General features: G+C 37.8%; 1 pseudogene; it reads left to right on the plus strand.

The window, feature by feature from the left end:
• The first annotated feature begins 7,573 nt into the window (after positions 1-7,573).
• On the plus strand, positions 7,574-8,149 carry LOC149237775 (E3 ubiquitin-protein ligase BRE1-like 1 pseudogene; annotated as a pseudogene).
• Positions 8,150-10,626: the final 2,477 nt, after the last annotated feature.

Below are 10,626 nucleotides of genomic sequence, written 5' to 3' on the forward strand. Positions count from 1 at the left end.
TGCGAAGCGAGTCCAAGGTTGCTTCCGCGTAGTTGTGCGTCGAGTAGAAGTCTACAAATCTGCAAAGGGCAAGCCCATCAACAAACAAAGGGATTAATCAGAGGAATAAACCCACTAACTATGCATAGAACAACTATGTCGTAGAAAAAAAAGAAGAGATAGAGCAGTATAATCATCTCACCGCGAAGGAGAAATGCTAACTTGATACAGCATATGCTGACGAGATAGACATGCAGCAGAGGCATCAAAGAATGCAAAAAACATCATCCATTCAATGGTGTTCAGTAATTGCATCCATAGATGAAGAACAAGAATCGAGGCCAGGACGGCCAACTGGAGGGAAATGAAGGACTCTAGATCCATCCACCATCGGGCCTGGGCAATCATGTCGCCAAGAAAATTAATTGCAGAGGTAAAACAATCACCAGAAAATTAAACTCGCCGGGACTTGAATAAAAGAGGTCGTCGTTCTTAAGACTAGAATCATAAGGTGGGATTAATTGTAATAAAACATTAATCCAATTCTTTAAATTACCAATGGTTATATGTAGTTAAGTAGGAATTATAAAATGTGTATAGAACTTTTCAAATGTGTCAACGTTAATAGTTCATAAGTTTTCATTGTTTAATTCTAATAAGAATTTTTTTTTATGTATATATAATGCTTACATGGGTATGTGACATGTGTTATTAGAGCACTCAGGTTGCAAAACTGATACCTCTGGAATATAAGTGATTGATAGAATTTGTGATGTGCAAAGAGAGAGAGAAAGATGGAAAAGCAGCTAGCATGAGGAGGACTGGAATTACACCACACAGATCCGCGACAAGAACAGGGCCAACATCCTTTCAAGAAACCAACCCTGAGGTATGATTACAGTTGGGGGAAGAGTCGCGCAATACCAATATTGCAATCCTAGAAACTGTACAAGAACTACGAGCAAATAATGAAAGGTTGATGCACGAGGAGGAGAAGATTATGAAGAGTCTATTTGATAGATAGGATCATCGCCCACCAATCCTCAGTTCCAAGCACAAAAATATGACTGGCAAATAAGAATTTCAAACTTAGAACATGGAAATAGAAGGTGGCGAAGATAATCATGAAGAAGAATCTGATAATATATCGCGACATAAGACACACAAAATAAATAAAATATAACTTCAAGGGTAATTTTGAAAAAAGAAAACATCCCCTCTTTGATGGTGAACAAGAAGAGGTGAATAAAGCATGGCTCATCAATGTGAACATGTATTTTTAGATGTATGAATATGACCATAATTTAAAGGCTCAGTTGGCGATATTTCAGCGACAAGGGAAAGCCACCCTCTAGTGGGAAGAAGTAAAAATGGTACGTGGAGTAAATGAGAAAAGCATAACATGGGAAAAATTTCAAAGGTATTTTAAAGAAAAATATTTAGCTGAAAGATTTTATGACGAAAAGGAAAAGGAGTTGAAGCACATAGAAGAGAGATGTATTTATAGTAAACTATTCTTGTTGAAGCACATGGAAATTTTGGTAAAAGAAATAAAATCAAGTACATAAAATAACTTATCTAGGAAATAACATCTACTTAAAAATGCAATTGATATACTGCAATGCTTGAGAACATATTCTAGTAAAGTCATTCTGCTTAAGTTTTATTTGGGTAACATTGAGGACTCAACGATGTTGAACCAATCGAATAAGATTCGAGATTTTCTTGGAGACCATGATAATGTTTAATTGACACATTGGATGGATGCCATAATGATTCAGTAAATACAAAGGTGCTACACCTATTTTTCAATCTTTTAACTGGTGGTTTGAGTTATATTGACCTAAATCACACCTTGTAATAAAATTTATGATTGATGGATTCATCTTCTTTGTTTACATGGTTGGATTTAAGTTTCCAGGATGTATTATTTAATCAACTATGGGTAATTTTCCAACAAGAGTCTCTAATTAAATAAGATATTTTGTTGTTTATTTCATAATTACTCTTGTTACCTCGATCTAATTGAAAATCAAGAGAACTATGTCATCACATTCTTAATGCATTCTTTGTGGGCTTAGAGAACACATTCCAATCATTTGATGTTCCTACTATGAAAGCGTATTTAAACTTTGTGGTTCAGTTGGAAAATGGTGAGCCTACAATAAAACCTCTTATCAAGAGAGAAATTGAAATGGCGGTCAAGTTGTCTGTTGATGAAACCCACCTAGAAGGTTTGAAGTTCATCTTGGGTTTTCTGGTTTCTACATTAGGCATGTATGGTGCCAACAAGCATTTTTTGAAGAATAAATGGAGAAGCCTTGGTCAAACACTAGTTCTAGCAATGATTCTAATGGCTTCAAATTGAAGTCTAATATTCCTAGAAAGAACTCAATGGCTTTGGTCAATCCATTGAATCAGTGGGTTCATTCTAATGCAATTGAGTGTGATTCCACATCAGTAGAGGATGATGGCACATTTGATGGAGAATTGGCTAGTATGGACAAAGAAGATGATGATGAGAGTAACAGTGAACAATCACTTGCATCAAAAGTTTATACATTCACATCTAGTGGGTGAAACTTTATGGAACAACATTGGTACTCTTGCTACACATACAATTTGACGGTTTCTAAGGGTTGTTGTTCTATTTGTGCAAGGTGTTCCACAGTACTCACGAAGTTCTTTACTCTCATTTAAGTTGTTTCTTGTATTATTGTGGAGAAGAAGGAGTAAGAGGGACAAGTTGCCTCTACTTGAAGCCTCACAAGTATGTTTCTTCCATTACATCATTGAGAGGGGCTAACAATGTTGAACCATTCTTGCCTCTCCCAGATGAGAGGGATCATGTCCAGCCATCTAACAATGACTTTATTCATGAGGATTATGGTTACATGGAGAATGAGAAACCATTCAAATTATTTATCCTTAAAGAGGGAGAGGATGGGTTGCTATCTCTTTTGATGGATATGGATATTGAAGGCCATGTTTTGATGTTATGTAGACAACTTCTACCTAGTATTAATGCGGCTAGTCATTCAGTATTATCAAAATATGGGAGGATAGTTTTGGGTGATGACAAGGTTTTATCTTGGAATTTAGATCATTTGCAATTAAGGAAGGCATATAAAATCGATCTCTAGACCTGAATATTAAAACATAATATTCTAATGCAACAAAACTTAAATCACATGTTTTTAGTGGATTTATTATCAAATATTTTCTTACTACAAAAAGCAGAGGCAGTCTTGCAACAAGATAATGTGACAAAGTAACAATGTTTTATGTGAAGAAGCTTACTGGACAACCAACTATTGCACTTGTGATAATAGAAAAGACTAACGTTAATCCTCTTTCCATAAATTTTGTTCGCTTTGAACTAGTTCATCTCATTTTCAACCCTAAATGAGAACTATTTGGCTATAGTTGGGTATGAACAATGCAAAAATTATCACTTCTAGTTCTCAAGGGGAAATAACAGATTGTCTTGCAATTGAGCTTGTTTTACATGGTGCCTAAATCCAACAAATAACCTAACTTCCTATTTCTTAGGTTCAACTCATGGTGGTCACCAACAAGTTTGTGAAGATCTATGACCTGTCCCAAGACAACATTATCCCTATGCATTATTTTACATTATTGGAAGATTTGATCATAGATGCAGTATTAGTTCCCATCTTACAGGGTTAGCTAGCTCTTAGTGTACTATCACAACATTGGATTTTGTATAGGAAATAAATAGGAGTAGCAGGTTACACTGAAGCTTAAATTTTGATAGAGACTATCCAGGTCCAAGGTAGATATGTGCAGTCAAAAGGTATATCTATGTGTTTCACTATAGCCTACAAATTAATTTTCCTCTCTTATTAAGATAATTAAACTTTGATTAGACAATTGAATCTGGAAGGCACATCTATTAGTGAAGTATCAAATTGTCTTGAGGGTGATCAAGATGGTCGGTTAAGGCCTATTGGGCTACATCATTGGAAGGAGTTGCTTGGTGGAAGTTGCTTTTTATCTGTCTATCTTGTTCAAAGTAAAACTCTCCAATAATTATTTCACTTGGTACTATGAAGCTATCTACACAAGTTTTGTGTTTGTGTGGAAATTCATCTCCTCCAAGGGTTGGCACCGCAGCTTACATGTCTCTCTGTAAGAAAAACAATATTTCTCTATTTTTACACGATGATCTCTCTATTTTTACATGATGATGGTAGTTTATAGATATTCTTCATTTGGAATGGGCAGTGGAACTCAAGGATTGGAGTTGCTAAGACATGATTATAGTATTAATTCATAGTAAATGAAAAAGCTAACTACTAACGTTTTCAAAAATACTTCGAATGTTGGGATCAACCCAAAATTTCCAATGGATTTCTTTGAATATACAACTTTCATTACTACATATATAAGCTTGGAGGTGATGTTATTCAAAATAGTGATTCAAAAGGCATTAAGATTAATTTAGCATTAGAAGAATATTTCTTAGAGAGCCCCAACCCTACTAGATTTAAGGTTAAGGCACTTTTTTTCAATCATACTTTTTTTTTAATAACTAAATCACAGTTTTCCTTGTTCTAGTGTAGCTCATCTTTTTCCATTGAAAAGGAATTCCTTTGATGTTAGTGTAGGATGACCTAAAGTAGTTTTAAAATTAGACACATAAGCATATTTTGATCAGGAGTTATGGATACACGTGTTGATTTGTATGTGATTGCATATTTGTAGATAGTTGTGTTTAGTTCCAATCTAGACATTATAATGGCAGGTTGTCATGTTAATCTGAGAAATACATTAGAAATTCACCATTAAATTTACTGTGTGGCTCTTGTTATTCCATCCCATCAAGCCCTTAAAGGTTCAACTTAGAAAGAAGAAATTGTTTACAAAGATTTTGTTGACCTATGCCAAAAGAGTGAAACAATTAAAGAAGTTCAGAGCTCAAAGGTATAGGTCCATTATGGTGTCCACCACTTTTTCTTTACTACACATTTGTAGTAGTATTAGCTCTAGCTTTTTCTGTAGTACTCATAATATCTTGTGATTCATACTTTCTATGGCACATGAAACATGCTCTCTGATATAATAATGCAAGAGTTTCTTTTCCAGGGAAAATAATAAAAAGTTGCATGGATACAATTCATGAAAAATGATGAAATTGTCACTTTTAATGGCAGCTTGTTAATGTCAGGCCAGGGTAACTCCAAAATAGGCATAAGAAATTCTGATATATTATTTCATTAGAGTACTATTGTTTATATACAAAAAGGAGACGGAACAGTTCATATTCTTGATGACTGTTCACGTTCTAGTTCACCCATCCGTTGAGGATTAGGTGTCAAGATTCCCCCCCTTAATCTGAAGGGATGTTGCTGAGTCCAAGCAGTGTTCTGAATCTTTCAAGATTTTCTCTTCCAAGCGCTTTGGTGAAGATGTCTGCAATTTGCTCGTTTGTGGAACAATGACGGAGATGGCTTGTTTTGGCCTCAACATGATGTCGATCAGATGATATTTAGTATTGATGTGCTTAGTACGATCATGGAACTTTGGGTTCTTGGCCAACTTTATTACAGAGGTGTTATCAATCATGAGTGGAGTTGATTGTATGTGTTCTACCTGCAAATCTTCAAGAATTTTCCTGAGCCACACAATTTCTTTCGTTGCTTCAGCTGCTGCCACGTATTCTGCTTCTGTTGTGGAATCTGCTGGTACTGATTGTTTGTGTGATCTCCAGGAGACAGCTCCTGATCCAAGACTGATAGCATATCTTGAAGTAGATACCCCAGTTTCTTTGTCTCCATCGAAGTCTGAATCAGAGTATCCAATCAAGTTGAAGTCGTCCACCTGTGTATACTTGATTCCAAGGTCTTTAGTTCCCTTCAAGTACCTTAGAACTCTTTTTGCAGCAGACCAATGTCCCTCACAAGGCTTTTGCATAAACCTGGAGAGGATTCCAACAGCAAATGAAATGTCTGGTCTGGTAGTAGTGAGGTAGATGAGACTTCCTACAAGCTGTCTATACTTTGTTGCATCCTCAAATTCCTTTCCTTCAATAGATGTGAGCTTCAAGTTTTGTTCCATTGGATTAGAAAGAGGATTGCACTCTGTCATGCCAAATCTGTTTAACAAATCTCCAATGTATTTCTTTTGAGAAAGAAATATGGATTTTTGATGTTGGGTTACTTCAATGCCAAGATAGTAATGAACATAGCCCAAATCAGTCATTTCAAAACTTTTTCCTAATTCTTTCTTTATGGATGCAATATAGCTTTCATTGTTCCCTATCATTAAAAGATCATCTACATATACCACAAGATATACAACTGTTTTTCCAACTTTCTTGACAAATAAAGTTGCATCATCAAGATCAAAATGTTTGAAGTTGAGTTTCAGAAGATGCTCAGTTAGTTTTTCATACCAGGCTCGTGGTGCTTGTTTGAGGCCATACAAGGACTTCACAAGTTTGCATACTTTTTGTTCATGTCCTTTCACAGCAAATCCTTCAGGCTGGGACATAAAAACATTCTCTTTTAGATCTCCATTCAAGAATGCAGTTTTTACATCCATTTGATGGACTTTCCAACCGTTCTGAGCTGCTAGTGCAAAGAGTGTCCGGATGGTGGCCCATTTCGCTGTGGGGGAAAAAGTTTCCTCATAATCGACCCCTTCCTTCTGTGCAAAACCTTTTGCCACAAGCCTAGCTTTGTGCTTGTCAAGTGAGCCATCAACTTTGTACTTGTTCTTGTAGACCCACTTGCAGCCAATTGGTTTGGTTCCAAATGGAGGATCAACCAGCTTCCAAGTGCCATTCTTTATGAGGGCATCATACTCCTTCTGCATCGCTTCTTTCCATTCATCATGAGAAGAAGCTTCTTTGAAGGAAGTTGGTTCAAAATCTGTAGACAAGTTCAATTCACAATCATAAGTAACATCCATATCAACAGGTGAATTAGAGTTATCTACATCACCTCCATCTTGTCGGTTTGTATTTCTGGTTCCTGTTTTTCAAATTTCATCAGGATGAACACTTTCAAGTGTCTTTGTCAGCCACTTTGGGGGACCTTTCTGAGATGGTCCAGCTGCTCTGTTGATTGAGTTGGGACTGAATCAAGATTGAGTCTCCCAATTCTATCAATTACATCACTTAAAGGATCATCCGGTGTGTTCTCACTGAAAATTCTGTTTCCAAAAATTGCTCAGATTAGCTTAAGGACAAAGTGTTTTCGCAGCGCATGAATCCTTTAGCAGTTTCGCAGCACAACATGTTTTAGTGATTTCGTAGCATGCTACGAAATTGGGGATTTGTTCGAATCCATAGTAGCTGTCATGCAAAATAGTTCTAGGGTGGATGCATTTTACAGGTGGCATGTTCTCAAGCTCCTGCCTGTATGCTTGTCATTAAGTTTGGTCAGTGTGAGTTTCTTAGAGAGGGTGCAATAATTGATTCATTGATGGATGCATGACCAATGCCTATCATACAGCCATTTGAGCAGCAATCTTTGTTCAATAAATATGTGGACAGCTATTACAATGATGCTAATGGATCTGTTGGTTCTTCATATCATACAAAGACACTATTAGTGAGTTTAAAGTGATGGTTTCAACTCTACGTAAAGAGATGGGTATGATGCAAGCACATTTAACTAAATTTAAGGAGACAGCCTTTGAAGTTCATTCATTGCGGGCAGAGGTCCATTCCCTCACAACTATACTTAACAGAAAGTCAAATGAATACAACAAACTGTCAGATAAATGTGCAGACCATGCAGCTAAAATAAAATCCTTGCAGGCTTTGGTTACGGATCTAAGAGAGACTAAACAAGAGCTAAAGTTAATTCTGGAGATGTATGGATGGGAAACCACAGATTCCAGGGATGTCATGGAAGCAAGGCAGGCAGAATGCAAAGCTTGGGCACAAGTGCATAAGCTAAAGTCTGCCCTTGATGAGCACAGTTTGGAATTGCGGGTCAAAGCAACCAATGAAGCTGAGGCAGTCTGCCAACAGAGACTTGCTGTTGCTAAAGCTGAGATAGCTGACACAAGGCAAAAGCTTGATGCTGCAGAGAGGGACATATTGGAGTTCACTGAGGCTCTGAAAGCTAAAAATGAAGAAGGAGAAGTGTATATAGCTGAAATTGAGACTATTGGGCAAGCATACGAAGATATGTAAACTCAAAATCAACGATTACTTCAGCAGATAACAGAGAGAGAAGATTACGATATCAAGCTTGTATCAGAGAGTGTGAAGGCAAAGCAGGTTCAAGATTCTCTTCTTATGGAGAAAAAGGATATGGCAAAGCAATTGCAACAGGCTGGTGCTTCAGCAGAGATGTATAAACAGAAGATTATGCGTCTTGAAGAACAGGTGAGGGTTCACTTGGATCAAATTGGAAAGGTTACTGAAGATGGTCAGCAGTATGCACTTACTCTGGATAGTATAAAACGAAAATTGGAGCTGATAGATTCAAATTTCCTGATCTTATATTCCACCCGCCCCTACTTCAAACACTACCTCATATGGAAAAGCTTGATAATTTAGGGCATTCACTTCGCGGGCTTCCCCAGATGGTTATCGAGAGTATAAATAAGTGTGACGTGGATATACGCCGAGAATTGTTTAGCATTATTCTGCTTGCTGGTGGCACGGCATCAATGCAAATCGCAGATGAAGAGAACCGACTTCGATTTTGAAAAAGGAAAAGGATAAGAATGAGGCTGAGGTCTATACAAATGGGCCGGTGGAGATTTCTTTGCGTTGTGGGTGAAACCGATTATTGGAAGGTGGCAAATTCATGGAATAGCATTTATGTCTTGGGCGCAAGTGTTTGATGAAGTGCCAGAGAGAGATGTAGTTCATTATCTTCGTGGCCTAGCTCCACAAGAGTTCTTTTTCCACGCAAACGGGTGGCGGAGAAAGTTTTGTCAATGGCATGCTGAATGGTTTATCTTATGATCATGTTTTTCCTGATGCAAACAACCCGAACAGCCAGGCAATGACTATGTCCCAAAGTATTCGAGATAAATTGGTGAATGGATGGTTGGAAGCTTTTTATGTTCCATGGCCGCGCTCAAGAAACTGGATTGACCTCTTCGATGCCATTTTTGTCAAGGTTCATTTCATCGGAAATGTTCGGTATCTTCCCATTTCTTAAGGCTTGTCTTGAGGCTGTGCAAAAGGAGGCTGAACAGTGCAAACGCAAAATTACTGAGTCTGCTTTCCTAGAGTTTGGCTTATCATTGGGTGGAAATTCTGCGACAGAGCGCAGTGAATCCAGAATAATAAAGGTTGAGCCTTTCAATTCTGTGAGGAAAAGAATGACTGTTGCGGTGATGCTTCCTGATGGAAAATATCGGGTTTATTGCAAAGGTGCCTCGGAAATCATCCTGAAAATGTGTAACAAGGGTCTAGATGGCAGTGGCAGTGTTGTTGCACTAGATGATGTAGCAAGTAGTGATCTTAATAATATCATAAATGGTTTTACTGCTGAATCTCTTCGAACTTTTTCCTTGCTTATATAGATTTGGAAGATTATTTTGATCCAGAGAGACAAACCATGCCCACAAATGATTATACATGTATATGCATTGTTGGCATCAAGGATCTCGTGCATCCTGGTGTCAAAGAAGCTGTTGAATTCTGTAGAACTGCAGGTATTACAGTGAGGATGGTCACTGGTGACAATATTAACACAGCAAAAACAAATTGCAGCAGAGTGTGGCGTTTTAACAGATGATGGTGTGGAAAATGAAGAACCTAGGAAGCCTGGTAGCGAGCACTAGGAAGGTTGGTGGATTGGTGCTTGCAATACTTGTATAATCATAACAAGAAGAGGAAGCCTGTGAATCCAGGAGTGCATGGGGTATTCTATTCAGCATGTCAGGCTGTTATGTATATACTTTGCTTCCGAATGAAGTCGCTTATAGATGATCCTAAACAGAGGAATCCAAGGCCTTTGGGGGTGTTGAGAGACTCAGCATGTTCTTTCCATTTGACCCATATTTACTGAAATGCTCAGACAGATTTATCAGGCCAAATTTTACTTTTTGGTTAATGGTTCAGACTCCAGTTAAGGATTATGATTTTTAAAGACGGTGTTTTTAAAATTACACAGCAGTTTCGTAGCGCGCTACGAAACTGCTGTAGGTGGTGATTTTAAAAGCAGAGCTGCATACGAAAAGTTTTGGCTGGCACACCTGTCTACCAAGGAAGCCTCCAGCATATCAGGAGCATGGTGTTACCCTATTCTCTTGGGTTATTAAAGAATTAAAGTACCCACTGCTGTATACTCAGTGATGGGGGACCAGAACCGAAAATTTAGGGATATTTTCGGCCAATACAGAACAAATCAAAGCCTTCGGTATTCAAAGCCAGCATGGGACATTAATTGCCCATCTTATGCCACCTCATGCCATCTCAGCTGAACGAAGGGAAAGCCAGGTGTCAAAGCTGCAAGAAGGAATCTTCAACGAAGGAGATAGAATTAGAGTTATAATTAAATTAGGACTTTTTAGAACTTTAGTTAGTGCTAATTGTATTTAATAGGTTAGTTCAATAGCAGATAGGGGTAATCAATGGCAATCATCGAGCTCCCCTCATGCTGGAGGTGGAAGTTCTAAGCAGTTAGAAGTATGTGTCTATATAGAGGA

This window comes from Pinus tabuliformis, chromosome 8 (genome assembly GCF_031772625.1).
Source record: "Pinus tabuliformis cultivar Carrire ecotype Pingquan chromosome 8, CPIR1, whole genome shotgun sequence".
In the NCBI taxonomy this organism is placed as follows: Eukaryota; Viridiplantae; Streptophyta; class Pinopsida; order Pinales; family Pinaceae; genus Pinus; species Pinus tabuliformis.